The following is a 12,401-nucleotide window of genomic DNA, read 5'->3' as shown; positions in this document are numbered from 1 at the left end:
AACGCACTTACACACAGAATATCGATGGGCTTGTAACACACCAACATGCTTGTTCCCTGATATGAACGCACGTTCACACAAGTGGCTGTCGATGGCAATTTACTGAGGTGTGTTTGTTAATGATAGCTGTGACGAGTGATCCATCGATTGCAGTTTGACTCCCACTTGCCACCGCTGCATCGATCATGACATCCACATTGCCTTGGCCTGATCCATAAATGCTCGATTATAGAAATGGAGCAAAATGAAAGATCTGACGGATGATGCACACTGGGATTCCTTCCCTCTGAATCTGGGAGCGGTGTGAAATCGTCACGGTCAGATAACGTTAAAGTAATCATACCGTGGTTTCACTGTGTTTTGCATAACAGTTCAAAACAACAATGTGTGACGTGTCATCTAAATGTGAAAGAATTGAGGGAAGAATTGTTTCTAAACCTACAGAAATATTCCGACAAATTACCACACTTATGTCGAATTTGAAATGATACTGGCTCCTTATTTCTTGTGGTATTTTGAGTTGCTATGGAAACAAAATTAGATTGAAATCACACCTGTAAATCCAGTAGGAATGAATAGAAAGAGAGAGAGCTCTTTACTGATTATCAAACCTCACCAAATAGAGGCGCCAATCCTACAGATCCACTTCCAATGTGTAAACAAACAGGTTCTTTATTTTTGTGTTGTATATAGAGTGAAGAAAGACTTTGTAATTTCACAAAAAATTTAACTATGCAACCACAAATGTCAACCTGAACAAATCTTTTTCTTTTTTTTTTTTTTGGTACTCTACAGAATTTTCTATTCTATCAAATTATTACTATTAAAACTGCGGGTTTTAAATTCATATTTTTATAGACCTGTGGTCATTGGGGTTAATATTTTAGATCTTCTAAATAATTTAAACACTTTAGAGATATGCTTCAAAATAAATGTCTCAATATTTTGGTTTCATTTTACATTTTTACTTAGTGTCAGTGACGTTGCACTTTGCATCAGGCCGTTAAGATTCTACTAGATGTAAAAAAAAAAACAAAAAAAAACCAAAACATATAAACATGGAGCAGAACCCGATTCAGAATGAATTTCTCTCTCTCTCTTCTTTTGTAAGAAAGGAGGAAGTGTAGTGTGGGTGGTAGTGCTGAATTACTGTGCCAGAAAAAAAAACGTGCAACTTTTCAAAACTTCGGTGTACTTTGATGCCCGTGCCGACATTAAAATGGAGCCTTCCTTTCCCTGGCTGCTCAATCCCACCTCGAATCCACGCGCACACACATTTTACGTATATTAAAGCGGAACGTCATATTAAAGGTTTCAGCCACTGACTCTGATAGCCTTCCTCTCTCCCTGACATTTCTTTACAAATACCAGCTCCTATTCATTCTGTTATTGCCTTCTCTCCCATTCAGCAATTCTCTGATTAAACAAGCCCCTGAAAAGCTCAAGCACTGCTATCTGCCATTTGGCTTTTATTAGAAACCCATCCCCTTTAATTAAATACCTTGAATTACAGAAGAATCAGGGATATTTTGCAAATATATTGAATGAGAGAGCACAATAGATGGGGGAAAAAAAAAAAAGTGGAAGAATAGGCTTTATGAGATGCTATGAATGGGGTTTGTTGCTGAAATGAAATAAACGCTATCTCAATGGTGGCATTGGGGAGGGGGTTGTTTTTTTTTGTTTTTTTTTAAGAAAGCTGAGTTTGTTAAATCTGATTGAGCCTCATCTCTGAACACAAGGCGCAGCTGAAGCACCCCCTCCCANCCCCCGCCACCTCCTCCTCTTTCTCTGCTAGTTCCATTTCAGCCCCACACTTCCAAGTGCCATGGCTTTTCTTTTTCCCTTTTTATTAATGTGGGAGATGTGGGATTGAGGTTGCTGTGGAAACCGGGCTGGCTTTGATTGGGGGAGACAGCTGCATGGTGCAAGGTTAGACGATGGCCGCTCACGACTCACAATGCGCCACTATTGATTTCCAGACAATTACTGGGTCCAGTTCAGTGCGACGAGATGCTACACCGTGATGCTTGTTGTTCCAGCAAACATGCAGGCTTTTTTTTCTTGCTTTTTTTTTTTTTTTTTTGAAGAACGTTTACTTGAGCTTATAACTTAAGCCGCAGACAAGTTTGACAGTCAGCTGCTACAAAGTCTGCTTGCTGTTTCGGCTGCTCTTCACCGTCTCCCTTCAGTCATTCTGGACGTGCTGTTTGTCATCCAGCTGAAGTAGTATCAGATCAAACTATTGCCATAATGGTGGCGCATTTAAGTTAAGCTGCACCACTTTGAATCTACAAGCAAGACACTCACATATACTTACTGTAGTCATTATTTGTCCCAGACTGTTGTCATCTCTTCAATGCTTCCCTCTCTTTTCCCTCAGCCAACTTGGCATTGTTTATGAGAAGTTGACAGTGAGCCTAATTGGAGTTTGTGGCTCCATCGAAGACAATCGTCACTCTTTTTTTTTTTCTGCACAGCACATAGAGCTCTTTAGCTAATTGAATAGTCTTTTATTAAGCTGCATTAATGTGAGCCTGAACTGGCTGCTGGTGAATTAAATTAGACCCCCCCCAACCCATCACCTCCGCTACCAACGCTAATAACTACAATACGTACAAACACGTTCGGCTCGGTGAGGTGGTGTAATGAAAGGAACATGTAGACGGAAGGAAGACAAGAAAGGAAAATGCTAATAAAGAGGCTGAGAGGTGTGTTTGTACGGTGGTGTTTGTTTCATTTACAGTGCTAAGTCTGAAGCTTTCATGCAGCACAACATAGAATTAAAAAATATTTAGATTTGAAATTGCTTTCATTCAATAAAGACGTATATTTTTAAAACATTATAAATCGATGCAAAAAGAAAACAGAGATTATTGGAAAAACAAAATATAGCAAATTATTTATACCAGTCCCAATAGTAAATGGAAACATTTTATTGGCATTACAGCAGTCTAACAGCTCTTATGACTGATCAGATTTTTCTTGATACAACAAGCATAAACATTATTAAATACAGGCCAAGCACAGAAGAAAAGAAAAATTGGTATCATAATTTATGTGAACATTGCTTTTATGGTTGTACATTTGAGGTCCAAGTCTTTCAGGTTGGACGTCTTCCATGCCATCACCCTCATCTTTAGCTCCCTCCACAGATTCTCTGTCAGACTCCAGTCAGGGCTTTTGTAGTTGGGCTGCTTCAAAACATTAGCAATACTTCCAGTTACAACAAATATAAAATTATATTGCTGCATGACGATGACAGACCCAAAAAACTAATTCAAACCCAGAAAGGTGATATGGAACTAAAGAGCACAAGCTGCCAAGAAAGAGCAGTGCAAGCACAAGCTAATCTCTGCTTCAGATAGAAACCACTGGAAAGACAAGTGGACTTCAAAATATTTTGAGGAGCCCAAGTATAAATTAAGGAGGACAAAAGTGAAGTGGAAATAAGTGCTGGTGGTGGCTATGTAAACCAGCAAATACATGGAGAAGTACTTCACTGTGATGATACTTTTAAAAACATTCTATTTGCCTGAATTTTGTTTCATTTTGAGAGATTTTGCCTTAGAGGACCAATATTTAGACATAACACCACAGACTGACTCTGTTGCAAAGGTGGGAGAAATGAGAACATGTCTATGCTGAACTCCAAAGTTTAATTCAGACTAACTTTCTGAAATAAAAAATAAAAAAAATCCTGCTCTTCTCAGTATTACTCTTCTCAATATAAATCTCCTCCCTTCATCCTCACAACTTTTTCATCTTTGGAGTCTTTTAATTAAGATCCTTTTTGGATAATTATAATCTTTACTGTTTCCTTTTATTGCATGCTGTAAATAGGTCCAATCGGTTACCACTTACAATGGTTATTATCTGCTCTGAGAATAACCGTATTCTTTCTCACACTGCTTTGTTAAGTCTAGCCTTCAAAGTAAAAGAAAACAAAGAGTGGATGAGCCGTGCAGAACACAAAGATAACCAGAGAGAGGAAGCGGCAAGAGGACCTGGAGCTAAACGGGGACGGACAGCGGAGTGGTTCAGAGACGGCTCCTTCCTGCCATACGTTGCGGAGGAATAAAGATTATAAAAGTGGGAAAGCATGAAGCTGTAAGTTATCCACGACGTAATCGATGACAAAGAGTAAACAAAGTAAATCAGTCGAGGTTAACGGGGACCAGGCAGAGACTCTGAGTGATGAGAATGGCAGAAGTTAAAAAGGTGGAGAAAAGAGATGAGAGTCAGTCAGATGGTCCGCCTAGGCTGATAGAGGCGGTCAGGAGGAGATGGCTCCCTTCTCTCTGCTTTATTATATTACACTGGTGGATAAAAAGAATTCAGCATCCACTAAAGTCATTACAGTCTAGTAAGACCAGCTCAGAGGGCAACGTAGCTCCTTAACCCCTTTCAGCACATGGCTTGGTGTGTGTGTGTGTGTGTGTATTCGCATACAAGCGAGGGTGTATGTGTTTGTGTGCGCAGACCCAAAAGACAGATCATTCTTGTGAGCGTGTGTGTTTCACCAAAACAGCGGCACACTGCTTAATCCTTTCCGAGTAACTAGGATAAGCCACTAGCCTTATCTGTCTTTCCCCCATTGCTTCGTCTCTCACTTTCTTTCCTCTGGTAACTATTGTTCCTTTTCCCATCACACCCTCCACTCAGTCACTCCCTGTTTCGGTCTTCGTATTACGACCAGCCTCAGTCCCCATGTTTTAATTCCTCATTCTTCAGTGTTTAGGGCCTGGAAAGTTAATTTGTGCCAAAAGTCAGGGGGCGGGGGGCAACTTTCTTTATTTGGATGCTTTGCAGAATTTGTGGGGAGAAAGTATGTTGCAGCTTCGATTATCGTGCTGCATGTTAGGTAAGCTGTAATATAGGGTCATTAGGCAAAAGTAGTGTCACCACAACTACAGTAACCGTAAAGGAGACATTTTATGTCACTGGAGGTGAACTTGGCACCAAAATGGTAGGGAAGAATGTGCTTGGCCAACTATTTCTCCTTGGCAGTAAGTCTTACACCTTTCCAAAGCCTGCTTATTATCCCATCAAATGTGTCACATTTGTAAGGAAAAGGGATTTGTGGGTTAAGTATGTGGGGGGAAAAACTTGCAAAGTCTTCTTCTGTGAATGTGTGGGGCACCAATGGATGCTTTTTCTGAGCTATCTTTTTTTTCTGCAACCAAAGCAGGACCTACGTCTTGATTTTCGGCACAGAGTCGATCTCATGCTAGTTGGATTCCACTTGGGCCGTGTCCTGTCACCTATCATGTTTGTAGTTTTCATATGGGATCTTCATAAATACTGAAGAAGTGGGTTGGATTGCGAGCCTTGCAGTCTCAGCTGTCGCTATCTTCAGGTCAAGATCTCCAACATAAACTGAAATGGTTCTAACCCAAATGTAAAGTGTCTGGGTGCTCCAGGTTGAACAGGAGAGTCTTGGGGGGGGGGTCTTGTTGGTATTTCTTCAAATTTCCTCCCATTTCTGACAATATTTATTAAGGAACTTAAGATTTGTTTGGTGGACCATTGCGTAAGAGTTAACTCTTACTTTATGCTAAACTTATTTTTCTCGTGAAGATTAAGATGAGGCTGACAGGAGTTAACTTCATCATAAAGGAAGCAAAATTTGTGTATGGTAAGTATTTCAAAGACTCGCCTTTCTTTGCCATCCTGTAACAAAGAAAAAAAAAATCTTTAATTGCTCAACTGCTCTTAAATGCATAAACTGTCATTTAATGACTTTTTGTATGAACACAATGAACGGCAATCGGAGCAGATAATGCACTTCTCCTGATGCATCCTGTGGCATTAGAAGATGTCTGACAGTAACACTTTCTGCACTGTTTAACAGGCTTTCAATACGCACGCTCTTCTTTCTTGATGCCCTCGCCGTGTGCCATCCATGCACTCACACAGACGCAGTGTCAATAATGGCTGGCTGCTGTTTGTACAGCGATCCTATCTTCCCAGATAGACGGAGAGCTATCTGCTTTGTCTGTCACACAAAGAGGAAATGCGAGTGCGAGTGCAAGTGGATCACCCCCTCAACACAAACTCAGAAACACACCGACGCCTCTATCGCGATGCTCTCCAATAGACTTCCTGTGTCAACACAAGCTTTGATTAACTGGGGGACAGACACATGCCAGTATGTCTCTTGGACAGGAACAGTCATGTGCCGAAAACCTGCCCCGCCGCATATGACGAAGGATGAGGATTATGTCTGTCTGGAAATCTGTGAAAATTCTGCAAATAGTATTACATTTTAATTCATCTGTTTTCTTTTTCGTATGAATTCTGAAAGCAAAAGCCTAAACTTGCGAAGGTGTTCGTATCCCTTCGTCACGTGTTTTTCAAAATCTGAAAACTATGGCATTTGCTTTGATATTCAACTCTTTATTGTTGAAACACTACTTGTTGTGTCTTCATCAGATTCGTGCATATTTTTGCCTGTCGCTCTTTGAAAGTAGCTTGATGTCAGTCAGGTTGGACGGAGCTATGTGATCTTCATTTTGCGGTTCTTGCCACTGATTCTAAGTTGGTTTGAGTTGTTTTTCTGCCGCTGAAGGAGATTTGTAGAGACCAAGACTCATAGGAACCCTTTCAACAGATATTTTCTCTCTGAGATTTCCAATCTGTGCAGCTCCTCTAAAGTTAGCAATGAGCTTTTGACTGCTTCTTCAATGAATTGCCAATTAATTATAGGTTTTTGCTTGTCACATTCCTTGGTCTTTATAATGCTGCCTTCCTGTAAATGATGTTAGAAACGGTGTAACCATTCCCAGCCACTTTATCTGGGAATGTTCAGTTTCCTTTTTCATTGATAGCACGATCCTACCTTAAAATCCAATTAGCTGTTCTTAGTTTGCCTATCAGCGACTAGCACAATGTGCATCGGTGACACTGTAATCAATTGGGCCTCACTGACGATAGGCATGCATCTATAAAATCTGCCTACCTGTGGCAGGAATAGAAAATTCAAAAATACCTGCTTGCTTGCGCAGAGCCCGACGAAACCGGATGTCTTTTGAGTCCGCAAGGATTTTGGGAATGTTTTGCGAGGGCTCCCACCCTGAAGCCGGGAGGTGTTTGTTTGTACGGCAGCAAGTATTTAGTGACAGGGTGGAGAACCTCTCAATGAAACCGCCTGCTTCCTCGCCAGCTGGCTGTGAGCGCGCCAGGTGAGAAGCTGACCAGAAATCAAACGGGGCAACCGGGTGCCAATCAGACTCCGACCTGAAGGTCATGTTGGGACAACGTCTGTTTAAGCAGAGGGCGGTAATAACCTTTAGAAACAACTTTTACAATGCCTTAAGAGCTGGATGTTTAATCGCCCGTTCAGCTCACGGGAGGCGTTAATCGATTTTGTGATTGATCGTAAAATTATGATGATGTATGAAACCGTTTTCCAGCGCCTTTCAAAATTAATCACATCCCGTGAAGTGCTCTACGGTTTTTTGGGTTTTTTTTTTTTTCACGTTACTACCACAAACTTTGTGAAATAATTATGAAAAGTGAGGAAAATGATTGTTTTAAAATCATTTTTATACAAACAAAATCCTAAACGGTGTGGTGAGCATATGTATTCAACCCACTTTACACTTAAAGGAAATGTGGTGCCACCAGTCAGCCCCAGGCCTGTTTAATAAGTGAACTCTCTGCGTCTAACTCAACGTATAACTGGAATGCAGTGTGGAGAAGTTTAGGTCAAAGAAAAATAAAATAATTGCAAATATACCACAGTTATACAAAAATGATTAAACATTATATTTATCAAAACATATTCACAGATAAGAGGATTTGGGCCACACGTACAACGAAAATCTGAAAACATATGAATGTTTTTATTCTGCTAAAAGAAATGTGAAAACTATTGTTTTCCTTCTTCAAGATAATTATCCCACAGCAAAGGCAGAATTTATATTTTTTGTCTTTTTAAGAAACAGGGACACAAATGAAAAATGTTGGAATGGAAACAGGCGAACGACGCGCAAACAAAATTCAGGAACTTGCTCGTTTTTGATCCAGCTTAACCTCCTGCTTTTGTGTCAGACGCCTTTTTTTTTGTATTTCTTCCAGGGTTTTTGCTTCTTTTTCAATTTTTTTATTTTATTTTTTTTGCTTTACTGCGGTAGTGTTAGGTGCAAGACATGACTTGTGCGGTCAGTCAGAGGCTCTAATGTGACTGATCTTACACCAGCAGCTGGGAAAAGTGTGGACTGGAAAGGCGTTGTTGGCATCTGGAACGAAGAGCTGACCTATAGATGGCAGCATTACACTCCAGTGAGTGAGTCACACCCGTTTTCTTGCAGCACAGCTGTGACTTCACTCCCAGTTCAGAGATGATTACAGGGAGATTCTCCTGTCACTCCCTTTGAGGGTACATGCATGTTGCACATTGCTGCTGGAGTCTGTTTGCCAGAAACATTCGTTAAATCCATATTAACTTTATCATAGAACTGCTAATGGATTTAGGCTGTGCTACATATAAAATACCTACCATATCAAAAGTGTCTTCACCTATTGGATGCTTTATCCTTTTAATTGTTTTTACGAATCGATCACGAGCAACAAAAATTGAGCTTTTATGACAGAAACGAAATTACAAAAAAGAAAGTCAAAAGTGATTTCTACAAAATAATAACAACAAAAAAATAAAATATTAAGTATATAAAATAAAATATGCGACTACATAATATTTACCCCATTCAAGCTAGTTTTTAGTAGATGCACCTCTGGGCACCATCTGTAATTTTCCTCTATTCTTCCTTGCAGAATTGTTCCAGCTCTATCAGGTTCCACGGAGATTGGAAGTAAACAAGTCCTTCCGCAAATCCTCTGTCGGATTGAGGTCCGGGCTTTGACTGTGCCGCTCCGGAACGTCCACCTTGTTGTCTTCAACCCATTTCTGTGCAGCTATATGTCTTTTTTAAATTTTTTTCTGTCTGTAGAAAGCTGCAGAGCAGCTGTGGCTACAACGTAGCTTACCATCACCAGAGCATGAAAGCGAACGTGTGCTTTAATAGGTGAATAACTGAATGTAAAGTGCTTTGGGGGTCTTCTGGTCTAAATAAAGCACTATGCCAGTACAGGCCATTTACCATTTATCATTACGGTTCTTTTGTCCTCATGCTGTAATAGTAGCTAGGAATACTGATTAACCAGTAAATGGACCTCCCAGACACAGGTGTCTTTATGCCACAATCACCAGAGATACAGTCACTGTGCTCCATTCCTCTCATTGTGAGACTGCTGGCACCGACTGGCCTGCGTTGAATTAGGTCTGCCGCTTTAAAGGGGCAGTCGCTGATTTTATGTTAAATATTTCCATTTAATTGTCATTATTTGTGTAGAAATCTGTTTTCATGTTGACAATTTTAACGGATTCCTTTGTAAGTCAGAAGTCAAATTTGGTTCCTCATGACTGATTTGTAAAAGTAATAAAAAGGGCGAATGCTGTTTACTGGCACCGTGAAACTGACAAAGGATTTCAACAGAACCCCCCTGCACTCCCCCCCTCCGACTCTCTCTGCAGCTCCTAAATTGTTTTTGCCTCCATGTTTTCATGCAAACTTATTTCCCTGCTCAGGGCAGTGTCTGCAAGTGGGCCATGAAGATGTCACCTGACAGGAAGCGATCATCCGCCCACCACCTTCCTACCAGCCGAGGAGATGACAGGGCTCCGAGACGCGCTTTCAGTTCAGTATATTCATATAATGTTTGCTGTGCATCAAGCTTAAGTCACAGTCTTCTGTCTGTCAGCAGCGCTGACATGCTGACAGAGTGCTTCCCGTCCACCCTAACAACATCCATACTTCCACTGAGAGTATGTGTCTCTCTACAGGCTTTCACAGTGAAAATAGTTGCTATATGGAATATATTATGGCGATAAATCCTTTACTTTTACTTCACCGGCTATACGTTCGTGTTCAGTTTGTGCAGGGAATGAACTGGATTGATTTTCAAAGGTTTTTACAAATACAAATTGGACAGTTTGCCGTATATTTGTATTGAGCCCTCCCTGTCAGTTACTTTGCTGTAATTCCAGCTGAAGGTCTTATTGGGGTTTGTCTACCTGCTTTACATTCTCTGAAAATGATCTAAAGCCCAGACTGGATGGAGATAAACAAAATTGTTTTTAAAGTCTGGCGGCAAATTCTCATTTTGATTTACATCTGGATTTGATTGGACCACTCTTGAGACGTGGATGTGCTTTAATCTTAACCATGTGATTGTAGCTTAGCCAGTTTATTTAGGATTGTGCTCCTGCTGGGATCCACAGCAACCCTGAACTTAGATCCACCCAAACAACTTGTCCCTGCTTAAGAATAGCATTCCCACAGTATGATGTTGTGACCATCCTTGTGTCACAGACGGCGCATTTAGTACGACGTGCAACATCAACTCCCCCAGTATGCCAATAAAGACGTCACCGGCATACGATGATATCAGCATGCAGAGCACAAATGCATGGCGCTTGAAAAACGTTTAAAAAAAAAGAAGTAAAATGTCCACCCAAATTTTGCAGCCTATTATTTCTTTGTGGTTGCAGTATTGCACATATTTACATTGCAATAACAATGGGGATTTAATATAGCATGCTGCTCTGCTTGCAACAAGAACTTTCCTGTGGCGCCACTTGATAGTCGTCTTGTCATTAGACGCTCCCACCTGCGCCGTGGATCTCTGCAGCTCCTGAAAAGTCACCACTGACCACTAGGCTGTTCCTCTGATTTAAAGCCTTCCCTGCCTGACCTACGAGTTGACAGTCAGGCTTTACAGGCTCAGACTCTGCTTGGGATATTACTCCATTACTTAACCCTAAAACCACCGACGGCCGACTGGCTGGAAACCCAGACCAGCTCTGGGTCCAAATGAAACAGATGCCTCCACATTCTGTTTACCAATCGCAGCCCATGAAATTGATTCTTTTTATCTGTATGTTTATGAGCATTTTCGCAGTACGACACAGGTCGCTCCTCCACTGCTTCGCCACACACTACCTGGCATGTCTTGCGTTGTGTGTGAGATCCTCATTTCATGCTTCATTTGTTATCTCACAAGGTACTTTAATAAACAAGACCCTTTGTTGCTGCTGCCACCATGACACCTCACACTGTGTGTGTGTGTGTGTGTGTGTGTGTGTGTGTGTGTGTGTGTGTGTGTGTGTGTGTGTGTGTGTGTGTGTGTGTGTGTGTGTGTGTGTNTGTGTGTGTGTGTGTGTGTGTGTGTGTGTGTGTGTGTGTGTGTGTGTGTGTGTGTGTGTGTGTGTGTATGTCTGCGTGTGTGTGGGATGACTTGTCATCTTCTGTAGGAATTGGATGAGGAGTCGTTCCCATCAGCATTTGTGTCCTCTGCAGAAAAAAATAAGAATTATGTCGCACTCATTACCAACTTCGGCATCACTACTTTAGGGATTATAACTCCTTCCATCAATAAACCGGTGATTTCGATTGTTCTGGGATCGCTCCAGAATGGAGTTGGAACCGGTGTGGTTTTTATATGAATGTAATTACGGGAGGCAGCTGGAGCTTTTTTATTTTTTTCTGCTTGTTATCCGGCTGTCCACGTGTCCGTCTATCTGCCGGCCTTTCTCTGAAGGGAAAAAAAAAAAAATGAAATTGCTCCAGGGCAGAGTTCATCTCCTGTCTGCCCATAATGCACCTGTTAAGGGAGAGAGCAAACACCTGAGGCTCTAACAAGGCGAAGTCTATCTTTACCACCCAGCCGTTCGTCTTGAAGCGTTTCTGCCGCTGCGCTCTTTTTCTTTGCATATTTCGAGAAACGTTTCTGGAAAAACACATTCCATGGGGTTGTTGAAGAAAGATGAACAAAAGGGAAGCTGACATAAATGTGGCCATAATTATAGCCTTTACCGTTTTCACAGGGGTGTAGCTGTTTGTTTTTTTTTTTAAATGAAACTTGTTTTCTTTAATAAGCAGAAGCAACAAAAAAAAGAGAAGGACATCACAGCGGTTAGGGTTATTTTCTTTTTGTGCTCCCACTCTCTATTAAAAAGCACTTCCCTCAGAGCCTAACATTAAATTTGGACTTTATTTCCCCCACTCAGACAGCATGAAGGAGTGTTATATGTTGTGTTATTAAAAGGGAGGGAGCTCAGACAGTGACTAATCTATTTCCTTTCACACACTGCAGCCAGTAATCACTGTTCTATGGAGCTGCTCACTCATCCATTCATAATGTTATCAAGGCACATTATCTGTGCATTTGTGTCGGCACGCGCTGGTGTGTTAGTTGGAGGGTGTGATTTTTAGGAGCTTTTCAAAGCAGGTGTTGAAAATGTTTTTTCCGCGTTTTGTCTCTAGTGGACATGAGCGCGGACACCTTTGTGTCAGAGACTCTTCCACAGTAGCTGGTCATTCATATGCAAGATATAT

At 41.2% G+C, this 12,401-nt stretch overlaps 1 long non-coding RNA gene across 1 annotated transcript; it reads left to right on the top strand.

The window, feature by feature from the left end:
- The first annotated feature begins 3,927 nt into the window (after nt 1-3,927).
- Nucleotides 3,928-9,106, top strand: LOC103464953 (uncharacterized). The gene is made up of 2 exons (XR_533725.1): nt 3,928-4,110; nt 8,779-9,106. It is a non-coding gene; the product is annotated as an uncharacterized LOC103464953 (long non-coding RNA).
- Nucleotides 9,107-12,401: the final 3,295 nt, after the last annotated feature.

This window comes from Poecilia reticulata, linkage group LG5, assembly GCF_000633615.1.
Source record: "Poecilia reticulata strain Guanapo linkage group LG5, Guppy_female_1.0+MT, whole genome shotgun sequence".
Classification (NCBI taxonomy): Eukaryota; Metazoa; Chordata; class Actinopteri; order Cyprinodontiformes; family Poeciliidae; genus Poecilia; species Poecilia reticulata.
Note: the sequence above shows the minus strand (reverse complement) of the source record. Positions and strands in the feature narration are given on the sequence as shown.